The sequence below is a fragment of the Garra rufa genome, chromosome 2 (genome assembly GCF_049309525.1).
Source record: "Garra rufa chromosome 2, GarRuf1.0, whole genome shotgun sequence".
Taxonomy (NCBI): Eukaryota; Metazoa; Chordata; class Actinopteri; order Cypriniformes; family Cyprinidae; genus Garra; species Garra rufa.
Window position 1 is genome coordinate 70,324,896 of NC_133362.1, and position 18,875 is coordinate 70,343,770.

General features: G+C 50.6%; 16 non-coding genes across 16 annotated transcripts; all 16 read right to left on the bottom strand.

The window, feature by feature from the left end:
- Positions 1-396: 396 nt before the first annotated feature.
- trnal-aag (transfer RNA leucine (anticodon AAG)) lies at positions 397-478 on the bottom strand. The gene has a single exon. It is a non-coding gene; the product is annotated as a tRNA-Leu (tRNA).
- Positions 479-1,613: 1,135 nt separating this feature from the next.
- Positions 1,614-1,695, bottom strand: trnal-uag (transfer RNA leucine (anticodon UAG)). Its single transcript has one exon. It is a non-coding gene; the product is annotated as a tRNA-Leu (tRNA).
- A 1,052-nt stretch (positions 1,696-2,747) lies between these two features.
- On the bottom strand, positions 2,748-2,829 carry trnal-aag (transfer RNA leucine (anticodon AAG)). The gene has a single exon. It is a non-coding gene; the product is annotated as a tRNA-Leu (tRNA).
- A 1,110-nt stretch (positions 2,830-3,939) lies between these two features.
- trnal-uag (transfer RNA leucine (anticodon UAG)) lies at positions 3,940-4,021 on the bottom strand. The gene has a single exon. It is a non-coding gene; the product is annotated as a tRNA-Leu (tRNA).
- A 1,052-nt stretch (positions 4,022-5,073) lies between these two features.
- On the bottom strand, positions 5,074-5,155 carry trnal-aag (transfer RNA leucine (anticodon AAG)). Its single transcript has one exon. It is a non-coding gene; the product is annotated as a tRNA-Leu (tRNA).
- A 1,135-nt stretch (positions 5,156-6,290) lies between these two features.
- trnal-uag (transfer RNA leucine (anticodon UAG)) lies at positions 6,291-6,372 on the bottom strand. The gene has a single exon. It is a non-coding gene; the product is annotated as a tRNA-Leu (tRNA).
- A 1,052-nt stretch (positions 6,373-7,424) lies between these two features.
- Positions 7,425-7,506, bottom strand: trnal-aag (transfer RNA leucine (anticodon AAG)). Its single transcript has one exon. It is a non-coding gene; the product is annotated as a tRNA-Leu (tRNA).
- A 1,108-nt stretch (positions 7,507-8,614) lies between these two features.
- Positions 8,615-8,696, bottom strand: trnal-uag (transfer RNA leucine (anticodon UAG)). The gene has a single exon. It is a non-coding gene; the product is annotated as a tRNA-Leu (tRNA).
- A 1,052-nt stretch (positions 8,697-9,748) lies between these two features.
- trnal-aag (transfer RNA leucine (anticodon AAG)) lies at positions 9,749-9,830 on the bottom strand. Its single transcript has one exon. It is a non-coding gene; the product is annotated as a tRNA-Leu (tRNA).
- Positions 9,831-10,938: 1,108 nt separating this feature from the next.
- trnal-uag (transfer RNA leucine (anticodon UAG)) lies at positions 10,939-11,020 on the bottom strand. Its single transcript has one exon. It is a non-coding gene; the product is annotated as a tRNA-Leu (tRNA).
- A 1,053-nt stretch (positions 11,021-12,073) lies between these two features.
- trnal-aag (transfer RNA leucine (anticodon AAG)) lies at positions 12,074-12,155 on the bottom strand. The gene has a single exon. It is a non-coding gene; the product is annotated as a tRNA-Leu (tRNA).
- A 1,135-nt stretch (positions 12,156-13,290) lies between these two features.
- Positions 13,291-13,372, bottom strand: trnal-uag (transfer RNA leucine (anticodon UAG)). The gene has a single exon. It is a non-coding gene; the product is annotated as a tRNA-Leu (tRNA).
- Positions 13,373-14,424: 1,052 nt separating this feature from the next.
- Positions 14,425-14,506, bottom strand: trnal-aag (transfer RNA leucine (anticodon AAG)). The gene has a single exon. It is a non-coding gene; the product is annotated as a tRNA-Leu (tRNA).
- Positions 14,507-15,624: 1,118 nt separating this feature from the next.
- On the bottom strand, positions 15,625-15,706 carry trnal-uag (transfer RNA leucine (anticodon UAG)). Its single transcript has one exon. It is a non-coding gene; the product is annotated as a tRNA-Leu (tRNA).
- Positions 15,707-16,760: 1,054 nt separating this feature from the next.
- On the bottom strand, positions 16,761-16,842 carry trnal-aag (transfer RNA leucine (anticodon AAG)). The gene has a single exon. It is a non-coding gene; the product is annotated as a tRNA-Leu (tRNA).
- Positions 16,843-17,979: 1,137 nt separating this feature from the next.
- On the bottom strand, positions 17,980-18,061 carry trnal-uag (transfer RNA leucine (anticodon UAG)). Its single transcript has one exon. It is a non-coding gene; the product is annotated as a tRNA-Leu (tRNA).
- Positions 18,062-18,875: the final 814 nt, after the last annotated feature.

The window sequence follows — 18,875 nt, forward strand, 5'->3', positions numbered from 1 at the left end:
AAGCACACCTGAATCCGCTAATCAAGGCTTTTGGGGCTTATGTGAAAACGATAGCCAGCTGTGTTGCATTTAAAATCAAAATGATCAGGCAGCTGTTATTTCACCCAAAACTTTCCATGAGTGACATTGGCTGTCTCCATTCTTGTAGACTACTCATTGTTTTTCATTAATATAATTTTCAAATTCGTTGAATTGTTTGTTTGTTTTTTATTGCACCTCTCCTATGATTGTAAATTATTGGTGTGCCTCTGTTGGAATGGAGCAGAGGCTGGGACAAGCTTCCAGCACTGACTTTGCTAAATGGCAAAGAATGCGAAAGCGGCTAAGTTTGGATGAGCATGCAGGGTCACTTCTCCAGTCGCTTCGCAGCCTCAGGAGCTTTCCAAAAGATTTCCCTGGCAGCGGTGGGATTCGAACCCACGCCCCCGAAGAGACTGGAGCCTTAATCCAGCGCCTTAGACCGCTCGGCCACGCTACCTTGTCATGGTGTGTTCCACGGGTCTTTACGACAGGTCAAACGACCTCCCTAATACTGACTCTGCGGAACGGCTGCAGTCTATTCCTGTTTGCGTAAAACAAGCCCGCTCCCAAGCGGGTTAGAGGGCCTCCCTGCCTTGGTTAAAATGGCTGCTGGCAGCAATGGGATTTGAACCAACGCCCCCGAGGAGTCTGGAGCCTAACTCAAACGCTTTAAACCACTCGGCCACGCTACCCTGGAATGTGCTACCCTGGAATGTTCACCTTCGTGGGCCCTTTTTTCCCCACCCCAAAGACAGAGAAAACGTCGGCCGCCGGACCTTCTTTGCAAAGCCTCTGGAGTGCGGGCAAAAAACGTTTTTTTTTTTTTTTGTGTAGGCACAATAGCCTTCCGAAACTCTGTCTTGGCAGTAGTGGGACTCAAACTCACACCCCCGAAGATACTGGAGCCTTAATCCAGAGCCTTAGACCACTCGGCCACACTACCCTGGCACATTCACCCTCGTGGTCCCTTTTTTTTTCTTGTCGCGCTTCGCTGCAAGCTGATGCCTTGTAATTCGCCGCCGTAAAGGCATCCTTTATACAGGGGTATGCAGTCCTACTCCTGGTGGCCCCCTTCCTGTAGAGTGGAGGTCAGCATCAAGCAGCTCCTGATTGGTTAACGCGGCGTGAATTGACACAGAAGTTCAGATTTTTCACCTCGGGTAGCAGACGCGAATTTTTGTCAGACGCGTGATTCACAAAAAAGCACAATTCGCGCTTAACGCACCTAACGCGCCAGACGCTCAATTCGCGCCATTCGCGCGAACTAGACGCGCGGATGAGGCGAATTTGCGTCTACCGCGCCGCGCCTCATTCGCGCCGCAAGAACTCCAGGCGCGTGTTAACGCGTTTTACCATTGACTTAACATTGAAAACACTCGGACCAGACGCATATTCCCGTTTGGTGTGAATGTAGCATTAGACCGCGCGGCCATGCTACCTCGTCGGGTTGCGCTCCAAGGGTCTCTTCCACAGGTGGAACGGCCTCCCTAATACTTACTCTGCAGAACTGCTGCAGTCTAATCCTGTTTGCGTGAAATAATCCCGATGCCAAGCGGGTTAGAGGACCTCCCTGCCTTGGTTAAAATGGCTGCTGGCAGCGATGGGATTCGAACCCACGCCCCCGAAGAGACTGGAGCCTAAATCCAGCGCCTTAGACCACTCGGCAACGCTACCCTGGGATTTGCGCTTTTGTGGGCCGTTTTCTGCCCTCTTCCCCCACCCCAAAGATAGAGAGAACGTCGGCCGCCGGACCTTCTTTGCAAAGCCTCTGGAATGCGGGCAAAGAACTTTTTTTTTTTTTTTGGGTATGCACAATAGCCTTCCAAAACTCTGTCTTGGCAGCAGTGGGATTCAAACCCACACCCCCGAAGAGACTGTAGCCTTAATCCAGCGCCTTATGCTACGTTCACACCAAACGCGAATACGCGTCTAAATTCGCGCCTGCCGCTTCTATTTATACGCGTGACCACTTTGTGTTCATTCACCCGTCAAGAGCGAAATGGACGCGCATAAAAACAAAAGTTTGAAGCGAAATTTACGCACGTCAGGTGCGTCAGAGGCGAAAGTTTCAAAAAGTTTCAAACCCCGTTGGTAGCCATCTTTTTACAAGATGTCTGTTGTTGATCGCTCATTTATCGAGAGTGTCACTGCTCTGTATTTGCTCTGGAGAGCAGAACAGCGGTGTAGGGATCATCGTCGCTGTATTTGGGTTGCGCTTCGCCACAAGCTGATGCCTTGTAATTCGCCGCCGTAAAGGCATCCTTAATACAGGGTATGCAGTCCTACTTCTGGTGGCCCCCTTCCTGTGGAGTGGAGGTCCATCTATGATCAAGCACACCTGAATCCGCTAATCAAGGCTTTTGGGGCTTATGTGAAAACGATAGCCAGCTGTGTTGCATTTAAAATCAAAATGATCAGGCAGCTGTTATTTCACCCAAAACTTTCCATGAGTGACATTGGCTGTCTCCATTCTTGTAGACTACTCATTGTTTTTCATTAATATAATTTTCAAATTCGTTGAATTGTTTGTTTGTTTTTTATTGCACCTCTCCTATGATTGTAAATTATTGGTGTGCCTCTGTTGGAATGGAGCAGAGGCTGGGACAAGCTTCCAGCACTGACTTTGCTAAATGGCAAAGAATGCGAAAGCGGCTAAGTTTGGATGAGCATGCAGCGTCACTTCTCCAGTCGCTTCGCAGCCTCAGGAGCTTTCCAAAAGATTTCCCTGGCAGCGGTGGGATTCGAACCCACGCCCCCGAAGAGACTGGAGCCTTAATCCAGCGCCTTAGAACGCTCGGCCACGCTACCTTGTCATGGTGTGTTCCACGGGTCTTTACGACAGGTCAAATGACCTCCCTAATACTGACTCTGCGGAACGGCTGCAGTCTATTCCTGTTTGCGTAAAACAAGCCCGCTCCCAAGCGGGTTAGAGGGCCTCCCTGCCTTGGTTAAAATGGCTGCTGGCAGCAATGGGATTTGAACCAACGCCCCCGAGGAGTCTGGAGCCTAACTCAAACGCCTTAAACCACTCGGCCACGCTACCCTGGAATGTGCTACCCTGGAATGTTCACCTTCGTGGGCCCTTTTTTCCCCACCCCAAAGACAGAGAAAACGTCGGCCGCCGGACCTTCTTTGCAAAGCCTCTGGAGTGCGGGCAAAAAACGTTTTTTTTTTTTTTTTGTGTGTAGGCACAATAGCCTTCCGAAACTCTGTCTTGGCAGTAGTGGGACTCAAACTCACACCCCCGAAGATACTGGAGCCTTAATCCAGAGCCTTAGACCACTCGGCCACGCTACCCTGGCACATTCACCCTCGTGGTCCCTTTTTTTTTCTTGTCTCGCTTCGCTGCAAGCTGATGCCTTGTAATTTCGCCGCCGTAAAGGCATCCTTTATACAGGGGTATGCAGTCCTACTCCTGGTGGCCCCCTTCCTGTAGAGTGGAGGTCAGCATCAAGCAGCTCCTGATTGGTTAACGCGGCGTGAATTGACACAGAAGTTCAGATTTTTCACCTCGGGTAGCAGACGTGAATTCTTGTCAGACGCGTGATTCACAAAAAAGCACAATTCGCGCTTAACGCACCTAACGCGAACTAGACGCGCGGATGAGGCGAATTCGCGTCTACCGCGCCGCGCCTCATTCGCGCCGCAAGAACTCCAGGCGCGTGTTAACGCGTTTTACCATTGACTTAACATTGAAATCACTCGGACCAGACGCATATTCCCGTTTGGTGTGAATGTAGCATTAGACCATGCGGCCATGCTCCCCCTTCGGGTTGCGCTCCAAGGGTCTCTTCCACAGGTGGAACGGCCTCCCTAATACTTACTCTGCAGAACTGCTGCAGTCTAATCCTGTTTGCGTGAAATAATCCCGATGCCAAGCGGGTTAGAGGACCTCCCTGCCTTGGTTAAAATGGCTGCTGGCAGCGATGGGATTCGAACCCACGCCCCCGAAGAGACTGGAGCCTAAATCCAGCGCCTTAGACCACTCGGCAACGCTACCCTGGGATTTGCGCTTTTGTGGGCCGTTTTCTGCCCTCTTCCCCCACCCCAAAGATAGAGAGAACGTCGGCCGCCGGACCTTCTTTGCAAAGCCTCTGGAATGCGGGCAAAGAACTTTTTTTTTTTTTTTGGGTATGCACAATAGCCTTCCAAAACTCTGTCTTGGCAGCAGTGGGATTCAAACCCACACCCCCGAAGAGACTGTAGCCTTAATCCAGCGCCTTATGCTACGTTCACACCAAACGCGAATACGCGTCTAAATTCGCGCCTGCCGCTTCTATTTATACGCGTGACCACTTTGTGTTCATTCACCCGTCAAGAGCGAAATGGACGCGCATAAAAACAAAAGTTTGAAGCGAAATTTACGCACGTCAGGTGCGTCAGAGGCGAAAGTTTCAAAAAGTTTCGAACCCCGTTGGTAGCCATCTTTTTACAAGATGTCTGTTGTTGATCGCTCATTTATCGAGAGTGTCACTGCTCTGTATTTGCTCTGGAGAGCAGAACAGCGGTGTAGGGATCATCGTCGCTGCATTTGGGTTGCGCTTCGCCACAAGCTGATGCCTTGTAATTCGCCGCCGTAAAGGCATCCTTAATACAGGGTATGCAGTCCTACTTCTGGTGGCCCCCTTCCTGTGGAGTGGAGGTCCATCTATGATCAAGCACACCTGAATCCGCTAATCAAGGCTTTTGGGGCTTATGTGAAAACGATAGCCAGCTGTGTTGCATTTAAAATCAAAATGATCAGGCAGCTGTTATTTCACCCAAAACTTTCCATGAGTGACATTGGCTGTCTCCATTCTTGTAGACTACTCATTGTTTTTCATTAATATAATTTTCAAATTCGTTGAATTGTTTGTTTGTTTTTTATTGCACCTCTCCTATGATTGTAAATTATTGGTGTGCCTCTGTTGGAATGGAGCAGAGGCTGGGACAAGCTTCCAGCACTGACTTTGCTAAATGGCAAAGAATGCGAAAGCGGCTAAGTTTGGATGAGCATGCAGGGTCACTTCTCCAGTCGCTTCGCAGCCTCAGGAGCTTTCCAAAACATTTCCCTGGCAGCGGTGGGATTCGAACCCACGCCCCCGAAGAGACTGGAGCCTTAATCCAGCGCCTTAGACCGCTCGGCCACGCTACCTTGTCATGGTGTGTTCCACGGGTCTTTACGACAGGTCAAACGACCTCCCTAATACTGACTCTGCGGAACGGCTGCAGTCTATTCCTGTTTGCGTAAAACAAGCCCGCTCCCAAGCGGGTTAGAGGGCCTCCCTGCCTTGGTTAAAATGGCTGCTGGCAGCAATGGGATTTGAACCAACGCCCCCGAGGAGTCTGGAGCCTAACTCAAACGCCTTAAACCACTCGGCCACGCTACCCTGGAATGTGCTACCCTGGAATGTTCACCTTCGTGGGCCCTTTTTTCCCCACCCCAAAGACAGAGAAAACGTCGGCCGCCGGACCTTCTTTGCAAAGCCTCTGGAGTGCGGGCAAAAAACGTTTTTTTTTTTTTTTGTGTAGGCACAATAGCCTTCCGAAACTCTGTCTTGGCAGTAGTGGGACTCAAACTCACACCCCCGAAGATACTGGAGCCTTAATCCAGAGCCTTAGACCACTCGGCCACACTACCCTGGCACATTCACCCTCGTGGTCCCTTTTTTTTTCTTGTCGCGCTTCGCTGCAAGCTGATGCCTTGTAATTCGCCGCCGTAAAGGCATCCTTTATACAGGGGTATGCAGTCCTACTCCTGGTGGCCCCCTTCCTGTAGAGTGGAGGTCAGCATCAAGCAGCTCCTGATTGGTTAACGCGGCGTGAATTGACACAGAAGTTCAGATTTTTCACCTCGGGTAGCAGACGCGAATTTTTGTCAGACGCGTGATTCACAAAAAAGCACAATTCGCGCTTAACGCACCTAACGCGCCAGACGCTCAATTCGCGCCATTCGCGCGAACTAGACGCGCGGATGAGGCGAATTTGCGTCTACCGCGCCGCGCCTCATTCGCGCCGCAAGAACTCCAGGCGCGTGTTAACGCGTTTTACCATTGACTTAACATTGAAAACACTCGGACCAGACGCATATTCCCGTTTGGTGTGAATGTAGCATTAGACCGCGCGGCCATGCTACCTCGTCGGGTTGCGCTCCAAGGGTCTCTTCCACAGGTGGAACGGCCTCCCTAATACTTACTCTGCAGAACTGCTGCAGTCTAATCCTGTTTGCGTGAAATAATCCCGATGCCAAGCGGGTTAGAGGACCTCCCTGCCTTGGTTAAAATGGCTGCTGGCAGCGATGGGATTCGAACCCACGCCCCCGAAGAGACTGGAGCCTAAATCCAGCGCCTTAGACCACTCGGCAACGCTACCCTGGGATTTGCGCTTTTGTGGGCCGTTTTCTGCCCTCTTCCCCCACCCCAAAGATAGAGAGAACGTCGGCCGCCGGACCTTCTTTGCAAAGCCTCTGGAATGCGGGCAAAGAACTTTTTTTTTTTTTTTGGGTATGCACAATAGCCTTCCAAAACTCTGTCTTGGCAGCAGTGGGATTCAAACCCACACCCCCGAAGAGACTGTAGCCTTAATCCAGCGCCTTATGCTACGTTCACACCAAACGCGAATACGCGTCTAAATTCGCGCCTGCCGCTTCTATTTATACGCGTGACCACTTTGTGTTCATTCACCCGTCAAGAGCGAAATGGACGCGCATAAAAACAAAAGTTTGAAGCGAAATTTACGCACGTCAGGTGCGTCAGAGGCGAAAGTTTCAAAAAGTTTCAAACCCCGTTGGTAGCCATCTTTTTACAAGATGTCTGTTGTTGATCGCTCATTTATCGAGAGTGTCACTGCTCTGTATTTGCTCTGGAGAGCAGAACAGCGGTGTAGGGATCATCGTCGCTGTATTTGGGTTGCGCTTCGCCACAAGCTGATGCCTTGTAATTCGCCGCCGTAAAGGCATCCTTAATACAGGGTATGCAGTCCTACTTCTGGTGGCCCCCTTCCTGTGGAGTGGAGGTCCATCTATGATCAAGCACACCTGAATCCGCTAATCAAGGCTTTTGGGGCTTATGTGAAAACGATAGCCAGCTGTGTTGCATTTAAAATCAAAATGATCAGGCAGCTGTTATTTCACCCAAAACTTTCCATGAGTGACATTGGCTGTCTCCATTCTTGTAGACTACTCATTGTTTTTCATTAATATAATTTTCAAATTCGTTGAATTGTTTGTTTGTTTTTTATTGCACCTCTCCTATGATTGTAAATTATTGGTGTGCCTCTGTTGGAATGGAGCAGAGGCTGGGACAAGCTTCCAGCACTGACTTTGCTAAATGGCAAAGAATGCGAAAGCGGCTAAGTTTGGATGAGCATGCAGCGTCACTTCTCCAGTCGCTTCGCAGCCTCAGGAGCTTTCCAAAAGATTTCCCTGGCAGCGGTGGGATTCGAACCCACGCCCCCGAAGAGACTGGAGCCTTAATCCAGCGCCTTAGAACGCTCGGCCACGCTACCTTGTCATGGTGTGTTCCACGGGTCTTTACGACAGGTCAAACGACCTCCCTAATACTGACTCTGCGGAACGGCTGCAGTCTATTCCTGTTTGCGTAAAACAAGCCCGCTCCCAAGCGGGTTAGAGGGCCTCCCTGCCTTGGTTAAAATGGCTGCTGGCAGCAATGGGATTTGAACCAACGCCCCCGAGGAGTCTGGAGCCTAACTCAAACGCCTTAAACCACTCGGCCACGCTACCCTGGAATGTGCTACCCTGGAATGTTCACCTTCGTGGGCCCTTTTTTCCCCACCCCAAAGACAGAGAAAACGTCGGCCGCCGGACCTTCTTTGCAAAGCCTCTGGAGTGCGGGCAAAAAACGTTTTTTTTTTTTTTTTGTGTAGGCACAATAGCCTTCCGAAACTCTGTCTTGGCAGTAGTGGGACTCAAACTCACACCCCCGAAGATACTGGAGCCTTAATCCAGAGCCTTAGACCACTCGGCCACGCTACCCTGGCACATTCACCCTCGTGGTCCCTTTTTTTTTCTTGTCTCGCTTCGCTGCAAGCTGATGCCTTGTAATTTCGCCGCCGTAAAGGCATCCTTTATACAGGGGTATGCAGTCCTACTCCTGGTGGCCCCCTTCCTGTAGAGTGGAGGTCAGCATCAAGCAGCTCCTGATTGGTTAACGCGGCGTGAATTGACACAGAAGTTCAGATTTTTCACCTCGGGTAGCAGACGTGAATTCTTGTCAGACGCGTGATTCACAAAAAAGCACAATTCGCGCTTAACGCACCTAACGCGAACTAGACGCGCGGATGAGGCGAATTCGCGTCTACCGCGCCGCGCCTCATTCGCGCCGCAAGAACTCCAGGCGCGTGTTAACGCGTTTTACCATTGACTTAACATTGAAATCACTCGGACCAGACGCATATTCCCGTTTGGTGTGAATGTAGCATTAGACCATGCGGCCATGCTCCCCCTTCGGGTTGCGCTCCAAGGGTCTCTTCCACAGGTGGAACGGCCTCCCTAATACTTACTCTGCAGAACTGCTGCAGTCTAATCCTGTTTGCGTGAAATAATCCCGATGCCAAGCGGGTTAGAGGACCTCCCTGCCTTGGTTAAAATGGCTGCTGGCAGCGATGGGATTCGAACCCACGCCCCCGAAGAGACTGGAGCCTAAATCCAGCGCCTTAGACCACTCGGCAACGCTACCCTGGGATTTGCGCTTTTGTGGGCCGTTTTCTGCCCTCTTCCCCCACCCCAAAGATAGAGAGAACGTCGGCCGCCGGACCTTCTTTGCAAAGCCTCTGGAATGCGGGCAAAGAACTTTTTTTTTTTTTTTGGGTATGCACAATAGCCTTCCAAAACTCTGTCTTGGCAGCAGTGGGATTCAAACCCACACCCCCGAAGAGACTGTAGCCTTAATCCAGCGCCTTATGCTACGTTCACACCAAACGCGAATACGCGTCTAAATTCGCGCCTGCCGCTTCTATTTATACGCGTGACCACTTTGTGTTCATTCACCCGTCAAGAGCGAAATGGACGCGCATAAAAACAAAAGTTTGAAGCGAAATTTACGCACGTCAGGTGCGTCAGAGGCGAAAGTTTCAAAAAGTTTCGAACCCCGTTGGTAGCCATCTTTTTACAAGATGTCTGTTGTTGATCGCTCATTTATCGAGAGTGTCACTGCTCTGTATTTGCTCTGGAGAGCAGAACAGCGGTGTAGGGATCATCGTCGCTGCATTTGGGTTGCGCTTCGCCACAAGCTGATGCCTTGTAATTCGCCGCCGTAAAGGCATCCTTAATACAGGGTATGCAGTCCTACTTCTGGTGGCCCCCTTCCTGTGGAGTGGAGGTCCATCTATGATCAAGCACACCTGAATCCGCTAATCAAGGCTTTTGGGGCTTATGTGAAAACGATAGCCAGCTGTGTTGCATTTAAAATCAAAATGATCAGGCAGCTGTTATTTCACCCAAAACTTTCCATGAGTGACATTGGCTGTCTCCATTCTTGTAGACTACTCATTGTTTTTCATTAATATAATTTTCAAATTCGTTGAATTGTTTGTTTGTTTTTTATTGCACCTCTCCTATGATTGTAAATTATTGGTGTGCCTCTGTTGGAATGGAGCAGAGGCTGGGACAAGCTTCCAGCACTGACTTTGCTAAATGGCAAAGAATGCGAAAGCGGCTAAGTTTGGATGAGCATGCAGCGTCACTTCTCCAGTCGCTTCGCAGCCTCAGGAGCTTTCCAAAAGATTTCCCTGGCAGCGGTGGGATTCGAACCCACGCCCCCGAAGAGACTGGAGCCTTAATCCAGCGCCTTAGACCGCTCGGCCACGCTACCTTGTCATGGTGTGTTCCACGGGTCTTTACGACAGGTCAAACGACCTCCCTAATACTGACTCTGCGGAACGGCTGCAGTCTATTCCTGTTTGCGTAAAACAAGCCCGCTCCCAAGCGGGTTAGAGGGCCTCCCTGCCTTGGTTAAAATGGCTGCTGGCAGCAATGGGATTTGAACCAACGCCCCCGAGGAGTCTGGAGCCTAACTCAAACGCCTTAAACCACTCGGCCACGATACCCTGGAATGTGCTACCCTGGAATGTTCACCTTCGTGGGCCCTTTTTTCCCCACCCCAAAGACAGAGAAAACGTCGGCCGCCGGACCTTCTTTGCAAAGCCTCTGGAGTGCGGGCAAAAAACGTTTTTTTTTTTTTTTTGTGTAGGCACAATAGCCTTCCGAAACTCTGTCTTGGCAGTAGTGGGACTCAAACTCACACCCCCGAAGATACTGGAGCCTTAATCCAGAGCCTTAGACCACTCGGCCACGCTACCCTGGCACATTCACCCTCGTGGTCCCTTTTTTTTTCTTGTCTCGCTTCGCTGCAAGCTGATGCCTTGTAATTTCGCCGCCGTAAAGGCATCCTTTATACAGGGGTATGCAGTCCTACTCCTGGTGGCCCCCTTCCTGTAGAGTGGAGGTCAGCATCAAGCAGCTCCTGATTGGTTAACGCGGCGTGAATTGACACAGAAGTTCAGATTTTTCACCTCGGGTAGCAGACGTGAATTCTTGTCAGACGCGTGATTCACAAAAAAGCACAATTCGCGCTTAACGCACCTAACGCGAACTAGACGCGCGGATGAGGCGAATTCGCGTCTACCGCGCCGCGCCTCATTCGCGCCGCAAGAACTCCAGGCGCGTGTTAACGCGTTCTACCATTGACTTAACATTGAAATCACTCGGACCAGACGCATATTCCCGTTTGGTGTGAATGTAGCATTAGACCATGCGGCCATGCTCCCCCTTCGGGTTGCGCTCCAAGGGTCTCTTCCACAGGTGGAACGGCCTCCCTAATACTTACTCTGCAGAACTGCTGCAGTCTAATCCTGTTTGCGTGAAATAATCCCGATGCCAAGCGGGTTAGAGGACCTCCCTGCCTTGGTTAAAATGGCTGCTGGCAGCGATGGGATTCGAACCCACGCCCCCGAAGAGACTGGAGCCTAAATCCAGCGCCTTAGACCACTCGGCAACGCTACCCTGGGATTTGCGCTTTTGTGGGCCGTTTTCTGCCCTCTTCCCCCACCCCAAAGATAGAGAGAACGTCGGCCGCCGGACCTTCTTTGCAAAGCCTCTGGAATGCGGGCAAAGAACTTTTTTTTTTTTTTTTGGGTATGCACAATAGCCTTCCAAAACTCTGTCTTGGCAGCAGTGGGATTCAAACCCACACCCCCGAAGAGACTGTAGCCTTAATCCAGCGCCTTATGCTACGTTCACACCAAACGCGAATACGCGTCTAAATTCGCGCCTGCCGCTTCTATTTATACGCGTGACCACTTTGTGTTCATTCACCCGTCAAGAGCGAAATGGACGCGCATAAAAACAAAAGTTTGAAGCGAAATTTACGCACGTCAGGTGCGTCAGAGGCGAAAGTTTCAAAAAGTTTCGAACCCCGTTGGTAGCCATCTTTTTACAAGATGTCTGTTGTTGATCGCTCATTTATCGAGAGTGTCACTGCTCTGTATTTGCTCTGGAGAGCAGAACAGCGGTGTAGGGATCATCGTCGCTGTATTTGGGTTGCGCTTCGCCACAAGCTGATGCCTTGTAATTCGCCGCCGTAAAGGCATCCTTAATACAGGGTATGCAGTCCTACTTCTGGTGGCCCCCTTCCTGTGGAGTGGAGGTCCATCTATGATCAAGCACACCTGAATCCGCTAATCAAGGCTTTTGGGGCTTATGTGAAAACGATAGCCAGCTGTGTTGCATTTAAAATCAAAATGATCAGGCAGCTGGTATTTCACCCAAAACTTTCCATGAGTGACATTGGCTGTCTCCATTCTTGTAGACTACTCATTGTTTTTCATTAATATAATTTTCAAATTCGTTGAATTGTTTGTTTGTTTTTTATTGCACCTCTCCTATGATTGTAAATTATTGGTGTGCCTCTGTTGGAATGGAGCAGAGGCTGGGACAAGCTTCCAGCACTGACTTTGCTAAATGGCAAAGAATGCGAAAGCGGCTAAGTTTGGATGAGCATGCAGGGTCACTTCTCCAGTCGCTTCGCAGCCTCAGGAGCTTTCCAAAAGATTTCCCTGGCAGCGGTGGGATTCGAACCCACGCCCCCGAAGAGACTGGAGCCTTAATCCAGCGCCTTAGACCGCTCGGCCACGCTACCTTGTCATGGTGTGTTCCACGGGTCTTTACGACAGGTCAAACGACCTCCCTAATACTGACTCTGCGGAACGGCTGCAGTCTATTCCTGTTTGCGTAAAACAAGCCCGCTCCCAAGCGGGTTAGAGGGCCTCCCTGCCTTGGTTAAAATGGCTGCTGGCAGCAATGGGATTTGAACCAACGCCCCCGAGGAGTCTGGAGCCTAACTCAAACGCCTTAAACCACTCGGCCACGCTACCCTGGAATGTGCTACCCTGGAATGTTCACCTTCGTGGGCCCTTTTTTCCCCACCCCAAAGACAGAGAAAACGTCGGCCGCCGGACCTTCTTTGCAAAGCCTCTGGAGTGCGGGCAAAAAACGTTTTTTTTTTTTTTTGTGTAGGCACAATAGCCTTCCGAAACTCTGTCTTGGCAGTAGTGGGACTCAAACTCACACCCCCGAAGATACTGGAGCCTTAATCCAGAGCCTTAGACCACTCTGCCACACTACCCTGGCACATTCACCCTCGTGGTCCCTTTTTTTTTCTTGTCGCGCTTCGCTGCAAGCTGATGCCTTGTAATTCGCCGCCGTAAAGGCATCCTTTATACAGGGGTATGCAGTCCTACTCCTGGTGGCCCCCTTCCTGTAGAGTGGAGGTCAGCATCAAGCAGCTCCTGATTGGTTAACGCGGCGTGAATTGACACAGAAGTTCCGATTTTTCACCTCGGGTAGCAGACGCGAATTTTTGTCAGACGCGTGATTCACAAAAAAGCACAATTCGCGCTTAATGCACCTAACGCGCCAGACGCTCAATTCGCGCCATTCGCGCGAACTAGACGCGCGGATGAGGCGAATTCGCGTCTACCGCGCCGCGCCTCATTCGCGCCGCAAGAACTCCAGGCGCGTGTTAACGCGTTTTACCATTGACTTAACATTGAAAACACTCGGACCAGACGCATATTCCCGTTTGGTGTGAATGTAGCATTAGACCGCGCGGCCATGCTACCTCGTCGGGTTGCGCTCCAAGGGTCTCTTCCACAGGTGGAACGGCCTCCCTAATACTTACTCTGCAGAACTGCTGCAGTCTAATCCTGTTTGCGTGAAATAATCCCGATGCCAAGCGGGTTAGAGGACCTCCCTGCCTTGGTTAAAATGGCTGCTGGCAGCGATGGGATTCAAACCCACGCCCCCGAAGAGACTGGAGCCTAAATCCAGCGCCTTAGACCACTCGGCAACGCTACCCTGGGATTTGCGCTTTTGTGGGCCGTTTTCTGCCCTCTTCCCCCACCCCAAAGATAGAGAGAACGTCGGCCGCCGGACCTTCTTTGCAAAGCCTCTGGAATGCGGGCAAAGAACTTTTTTTTTTTTTTTGGGTATGCACAATAGCCTTCCAAAACTCTGTCTTGGCAGCAGTGGGATTCAAACCCACACCCCCGAAGAGACTGTAGCCTTAATCCAGCGCCTTATGCTACGTTCACACCAAACGCGAATACGCGTCTAAATTCGCGCCTGCCGCTTCTATTTATACGCGTGACCACTTTGTGTTCATTCACCCGTCAAGAGCGAAATGGACGCGCATAAAAACAAAAGTTTGAAGCGAAATTTACGCACGTCAGGTGCGTCAGAGGCGAAAGTTTCAAAAAGTTTCGAACCCCGTTGGTAGCCATCTTTTTACAAGATGTCTGTTGTTGATCGCTCATTTATCGAGAGTGTCACTGCTCTGTATTTGCTCTGGAGAGCAGAACAGCGGTGTAGGGATCATCGTCGCTGCATTTGGGTTGCGCTTCGCCACAAGCTGATGCCTTGTAATTCGCCGCCGTAAAGGCATCCTTAATACAGGGTATGCAGTCCTACTTCTGGTGGCCCCCTTCCTGTGGAGTGGAGGTCCATCTATGATCAAGCACACCTGAATCCGCTAATCAAGGCTTTTGGGGCTTATGTGAAAACGATAGCCAGCTGTGTTGCATTTAAAATCAAAATGATCAGGCAGCTGTTATTTCACCCAAAACTTTCCATGAGTGACATTGGCTGTCTCCATTCTTGTAGACTACTCATTGTTTTTCATTAATATAATTTTCAAATTCGTTGAATTGTTTGTTTGTTTTTTATTGCACCTCTCCTATGATTGTAAATTATTGGTGTGCCTCTGTTGGAATGGAGCAGAGGCTGGGACAAGCTTCCAGCACTGACTTTGCTAAATGGCAAAGAATGCGAAAGCGGCTAAGTTTGGATGAGCATGCAGCGTCACTTCTCCAGTCGCTTCGCAGCCTCAGGAGCTTTCCAAAAGATTTCCCTGGCAGCGGTGGGATTCGAACCCACGCCCCCGAAGAGACTGGAGCCTTAATCCAGCGCCTTAGACCGCTCGGCCACGCTACCTTGTCATGGTGTGTTCCACGGGTCTTTACGACAGGTCAAACGACCTCCCTAATACTGACTCTGCGGAACGGCTGCAGTCTATTCCTGTTTGCGTAAAACAAGCCCGCTCCCAAGCGGGTTAGAGGGCCTCCCTGCCTTGGTTAAAATGGCTGCTGGCAGCAATGGGATTTGAACCAACGCCCCCGAGGAGTCTGGAGCCTAACTCAAACGCCTTAAACCACTCGGCCACGCTACCCTGGAATGTGCTACCCTGGAATGTTCACCTTCGTGGGCCCTTTTTTCCCCACCCCAAAGACAGAGAAAACGTCGGCCGCCGGACCTTCTTTGCAAAGCCTCTGGAGTGCGGGCAAAAAACGTTTTTTTTTTTTTTTTGTGTTGGCACAATAGCCTTCCGAAACTCTGTCTTGGCAGTAGTGGGACTCAAACTCACACCCCCGAAGATACTGGAGCCTTAATCCAGAGCCTTAGACCACTCGGCCACACTACCCTGGCACATTCACCCTCGTGGTCCCTTTTTTTTTCTTGTCGCGCTTCGCTGCAAGCTGATGCCTTGTAATTCGCCGCCGTAAAGGCATCCTTTATACAGGGGTATGCAGTCCTACTCCTGGTGGCCCCCTTCCTGTAGAGTGGAGGTCAGCATAAAGCAGCTCCTGATTGGTTAACGCGGCGTGAATTGACACAGAAGTTCCGATTTTTCACCTCGGGTAGCAGACGCGAATTTTTGTCAGACGCGTGATTCACAAAAAAGCACAATTCGCGCTTAACGCACCTAACGCGCCATTCGCGCGAACTAGACGCGCGGATGAGGCGAATTCGCGTCTACCGCGCCGCGCCTCATTCGCGCCGCAAGAACTCCAGGCGCGTGTTAACGCGTTTTACCATTGACTTAACATTGAAAACACTCGGACCAGACGCATATTCCCGTTTGGTGTGAATGTAGCATTAGACCGCGCGGCCATGCTACCTCGTCGGGTTGCGCTCCAAGGGTCTCTTCCACAGGTGGAACGGCCTCCCTAATACTTACTCTGCAGAACTGCTGCAGTCTAATCCTGTTTGCGTGAAATAATCCCGATGCCAAGCGGGTTAGAGGACCTCCCTGCCTTGGTTAAAATGGCTGCTGGCAGCGATGGGATTCAAACCCACGCCCCCGAAGAGACTGGAGCCTAAATCCAGCGCCTTAGACCACTCGGCAACGCTACCCTGGGATTTGCGCTTTTGTGGGCCGTTTTCTGCCCTCTTCCCCCACCCCAAAGATAGAGAGAACGTCGGCCGCCGGACCTTCTTTGCAAAGCCTCTGGAATGCGGGCAAAGAACTTTTTTTTTTTTTTTTTGGGTATGCACAATAGCCTTCCAAAACTCTGTCTTGGCAGCAGTGGGATTCAAACCCACACCCCCGAAGAGACTGTAGCCTTAATCCAGCGCCTTATGCTACGTTCACACCAAACGCGAATACGCGTCTAAATTCGCGCCTGCCGCTTCTATTTATACGCGTGACCACTTTGTGTTCATTCACCCGTCAAGAGCGAAATGGACGCGCATAAAAACAAAAGTTTGAAGCGAAATTTACGCACGTCAGGTGCGTCAGAGGCGAAAGTTTCAAAAAGTTTCGAACCCCGTTGGTAGCCATCTTTTTACAAGATGTCTGTTGTTGATCGCTCATTTATCGAGAGTGTCACTGCTCTGTATTTGCTCTGGAGAGCAGAACAGCGGTGTAGGGATCATCGTCGCTGCATTTGGGTTGCGCTTCGCCACAAGCTGATGCCTTGTAATTCGCCGCCGTAAAGGCATCCTTAATACAGGGTATGCAGTCCTACTTCTGGTGGCCCCCTTCCTGTGGAGTGGAGGTCCATCTATGATCAAGCACACCTGAATCCGCTAATCAAGGCTTTTGGGGCTTATGTGAAAACGATAGCCAGCTGTGTTGCATTTAAAATCAAAATGATCAGGCAGCTGTTATTTCACCCAAAACTTTCCATGAGTGACATTGGCTGTCTCCATTCTTGTAGACTACTCATTGTTTTTCATTAATATAATTTTCAAATTCGTTGAATTGTTTGTTTGTTTTTTATTGCACCTCTCCTATGATTGTAAATTATTGGTGTGCCTCTGTTGGAATGGAGCAGAGGCTGGGACAAGCTTCCAGCACTGACTTTGCTAAATGGCAAAGAATGCGAAAGCGGCTAAGTTTGGATGAGCATGCAGCGTCACTTCTCCAGTCGCTTCGCAGCCTCAGGAGCTTTCCAAAAGATTTCCCTGGCAGCGGTGGGATTCGAACCCACGCCCCCGAAGAGACTGGAGCCTTAATCCAGCGCCTTAGACCGCTCGGCCACGCTACCTTGTCATGGTGTGTTCCACGGGTCTTTACGACAGGTCAAACGACCTCCCTAATACTGACTCTGCGGAACGGCTGCAGTCTATTCCTGTTTGCGTAAAACAAGCCCGCTCCCAAGCGGGTTAGAGGGCCTCCCTGCCTTGGTTAAAATGGCTGCTGGCAGCAATGGGATTTGAACCAACGCCCCCGAGGAGTCTGGAGCCTAACTCAAACGCCTTAAACCACTCGGCCACGCTACCCTGGAATGTGCTACCCTGGAATGTTCACCTTCGTGGGCCCTTTTTTCCCCACCCCAAAGACAGAGAAAACGTCGGCCGCCGGACCTTCTTTGCAAAGCCTCTGGAGTGCGGGCAAAAAACGTTTTTTTTTTTTTTTTTGTGTTGGCACAATAGCCTTCCGAAACTCTGTCTTGGCAGTAGTGGGACTCAAACTCACACCCCCGAAGATACTGGAGCCTTAATCCAGAGCCTTAGACCACTCGGCCACACTACCCTGGCACATTCACCCTCGTGGTCCCTTTTTTTTTCTTGTCGCGCTTCGCTGCAAGCTGATGCCTTGTAATTCGCCGCCGTAAAGGCATCCTTTATACAGGGGTATGCAGTCCTACTCCTGGTGGCCCCCTTCCTGTAGAGTGGAGGTCAGCATCAAGCAGCTCCTGATTGGTTAACGCGGCGTGAATTGACACAGAAGTTTCGATTTTTCACCTCGGGTAGCAGACGCGAATTTTTGTCAGACGCGTGATTCACAAAAAAGCACAATTCGCGCTTAACGCACCTAACGCGCCAGACGCTCAATTCGCGCCATTCGCGCGAACTAGACGCGCGGATGAGGCGAATTCGCGTCTACCGCGCCGCGCCTCATTCGCGCCGCAAGAACTCCAGGCGCGTGTTAACGCGTTTTACCATTGACTTAACATTGAAATCACTCGGACCAGACGCATATTCCCGTTTGGTGTGAATGTAGCATTAGACCATGCGGCCATGCTCCCCCTTCGGGTTGCGCTCCAAGGGTCTCTTCCACAGGTGGAACGGCCTCCCTAATACTTACTCTGCAGAACTGCTGCAGTCTAATCCTGTTTGCGTGAAATAATCCCGATGCCAAGCGGGTTAGAGGACCTCCCTGCCTTGGTTAAAATGGCTGCTGGCAGCGATGGGATTCGAACCCACGCCCCCGAAGAGACTGGAGCCTAAATCCAGCGCCTTAGACCACTCGGCAACGCTACCCTGGGATTTGCGCTTTTGTGGGCCGTTTTCTGCCCTCTTCCCCCACCCCAAAGATAGAGAGAACGTCGGCCGCCGGACCTTCTTTGCAAAGCCTCTGGAATGCGGGCAAAGAACTTTTTTTTTTTTTTTGGGTATGCACAATAGCCTTCCAAAACTCTGTCTTGGCAGCAGTGGGATTCAAACCCACACCCCCGAAGAGACTGTAGCCTTAATCCAGCGCCTTATGCTACGTTCACACCAAACGCGAATACGCGTCTAAATTCGCGCCTGCCGCTTCTATTTATACGCGTGACCACTTTGTGTTCATTCACCCGTCAAGAGCGAAATGGACGCGCATAAAAACAAAAGTTTGAAGCGAAATTTACGCACGTCAGGTGCGTCAGAGGCGAAAGTTTCAAAAAGTTTCGAACCCCGTTGGTAGCCATCTTTTTACAAGATGTCTGTTGTTGATCGCTCATTTATCGAGAGTGTCACTGCTCTGTATTTGCTCTGGAGAGCAGAACAGCGGTGTAGGGATCATCGTCGCTGCATTTGGGTTGCGCTTCGCCACAAGCTGATGCCTTGTAATTCGCCGCCGTAAAGGCATCCTTAATACAGGGTATGCAGTCCTACTTCTGGTGGCCCCCTTCCTGTGGAGTGGAGGTCCATCTATGATCAAGCACACCTGAATCCGCTAATCAAGGCTTTTGGGGCTTATGTGAAAACGATAGCCAGCTGTGTTGCATTTAAAATCAAAATGATCAGGCAGCTGTTATTTCACCCAAAACTTTCCATGAGTGACATTGGCTGTCTCCATTCTTGTAGACTACTCATT